Below are 2,304 nucleotides of genomic sequence, written 5' to 3'. Positions count from 1 at the left end.
ATCAGCTCTTAGAATACCGGCCATGTTGGCTCCACTAAGCTGTTATCACCATTCCTAAGCACACCCAGTTAAAAGGTAGAAAAGGGAGGATTTGAACCCAGTCAGTGTAACTCTCAAGTGTACATTTTTTTCTTTTATTTTCTTTTTAACCACAGCCTTTAACGTACATTGTTAAAGGCTAAACCAGGCCAGGTGCAGTGGCTCACATCTGTAATCTCAGCGATTAGGGGGCCTGAGGAGGCAGTATCTCTTGAGCCCAGGAGTTTGAGACCAGCCTGGGCAACATGGCAAGACTGTGGCCCTGTCCCTGCCCCATCCCATCCGGACCCCACCCCATCCCCATCTCTACAAAGAATAGACAAAAATTACTCGGGTGTGGTGGTGCTCACCTGTTGTCCTAGCTACTCAGGAGGCTGAGGTGGGAGACTTGCTTGAGCCCAGGAGTGTGAGGTTGTAGTGAGCTATGACTGCACCACTGCACTCCAGCGTGGGTGACAGAGTGAGACCTTATCTCAAAAAGAAGAAAAAAAAAGAAAAGGAAAAGAAAAAGAAAAAAGAACAACTAAGTTATAAACTAAGCTGTGTAGCCCAGTGGTTCTCAAATTATTATTTCACTCACTAGTAGTATCACTAGAGAGCTTGTTAGACATGCAGATTATCAGACCCTATCCTCCTATGCCAGATCTTCTGATCAGAAACTCTGGGGGTGGGGGTCAGCACTGTAAGTTTTAATAAGCTCTCTAGGTGATTCTGATGCACACCATAGTTTGAGAATCACAGTCCTTATAGGCTCCGGTGGGCGGGGTGTTAAAAAAAAAAAAAAAAAAGAAAAAAGAATGAGCCGCTCGCGCCCGTCTCATCCGGAGGTGAGGAAAACTGGGATTTAACTGGATTTACCACTGCAGCCGGCTCTTCAAGCCAGGGGCGGGCCGAACGGCTGGCGCGCAAGGCCTGCTGGGGCTTGTAGTCCAGACCACTCCCGCGCTCAGGCGCCTGCGCTTTGGCTGCTAACTCGCTGTGGTAGCTGTGGTCGGGGCTCGGGACCGGCTGCCATCTTAGTCTAGGGACTGAGGAGTCGCCGCCGCCCGGAGTCCCGGTAAACACCCGTGGGCGAGCTCGGGGCAGTTCTCGGGAGAGGGAGGGAGTGCGGATGAGAATGTTGGGGGAGAACTAGGGTAGAGGAGTGGGACGCGCGGGTCGGGACCCCAGAGCCGCGGCTGCTCTGTCTCCCAGAGCCGGTGTCTGTGGGGGGCGCGGGGAGCTCGGGCTACTGGCCCGGGCCGGGCGGTGGGGGTGGGTTGTCTGGACGTTCGGAGGGATCAATGCCTGGCACAGGCTCCCGAGGCCTTCGCCTCGCGGGCTCCAAGTTGTGAAAGGGCTGGGCTACGACGGGCGTGGGTACGGTCCGGCCCCTCGCCCCTCATCCCCGCCTGGGGCCACTCTCCAGCGGTTCGGCCTACGCGCGGGGCCCGGCGGCCCGGGCCGGCGCGGGCTACGTGGCCCTGTGAGGGGCGTCGGCCGGGTTCCCCGTCACCCAGCTGTCCTTCCCGAGACTTCCGAGCCCCCAGTCGCTAGAAGGGCCCAGCCCAGCGGCTGCCTCCACTTCTCTCTCCCACTCCCCTCCTCCTTCCATTGTCCCCCGGCGTGGTGGTCCCGGCCCCGGCGCCCTCCCCGACGCCCGCCACCGTCGTGGCGGCGCCGACTTTTGCAGACGTGGAGCTGTCACTGCCCTTCCTCCGGAGAGTGCCCTTTTCTTTAGCAGAGAAAAGTAAAAAGAGCCGTTGAACGTATTCTAAGGGTCGAAACATGATGACATGACTTTTAAGTGGAGAACTCAAGTTTTCCAAGACAGTTCCGGGCCGCGACTTAAAAGAGAGAATCGCAGGATTTGTGCGCCCAAGTAGACGCTGGGCCTAAAGTTAGTTGGACATGTAACCAGGTGAACTTGTAAAGGGCCAGGAATTCATTATCCCCAATAACAACGCAACCTTGTTTTCTTGGTTGTATTCGTATCCTAATCTTACTACATTTTCTGCCGTTCTTCCACATCTGCGATATGCTTGGTTTGGAGTGGGGGATGGGGAAGTGTGAGATTTTTGCCTTGAAAATTAGTAAGACCCTGGAGCCAGCCACCTATCATTGCACTTAGTTGGGTTCTCCAGCATCTTTTCCTAATATAATTCGATCTTCAGGAAGTATGTAAAGGCAGTGTATTTCCATTCTCAAAATCGGCTAAGGAGTTATTTATCAGTTCAGGTGAAGTTCTCATGGCAGATATGGTGAGAGCTTGCTGTGTGTATTTTA

The 2,304-nt window shown here is 54.3% G+C and overlaps 1 protein-coding gene across 3 annotated transcripts in view; it reads left to right on the top strand.

Moving 5' to 3' along the window:
• Positions 1-981: 981 nt before the first annotated feature.
• Positions 982-2,304, top strand: part of ITCH (itchy E3 ubiquitin protein ligase) — a 160,844-nt gene continuing 159,521 nt past the window's right edge. For all 3 annotated transcript variants that reach the window (XM_011972439.1, XM_011972437.1, XM_011972438.1), the window contains exon 1: positions 982-1,096. The gene's annotated coding sequence lies outside the window, so the exon portion shown is untranslated. The remainder of the gene's footprint in view (positions 1,097-2,304) is intronic.

Source organism: Mandrillus leucophaeus, unplaced genomic scaffold (genome assembly GCF_000951045.1).
Source record: "Mandrillus leucophaeus isolate KB7577 unplaced genomic scaffold, Mleu.le_1.0 Scaffold129, whole genome shotgun sequence".
NCBI lineage: Eukaryota > Metazoa > Chordata > Mammalia > Primates > Cercopithecidae > Mandrillus > Mandrillus leucophaeus.
This window is presented reverse-complemented; position numbering and strand designations above follow the sequence as displayed.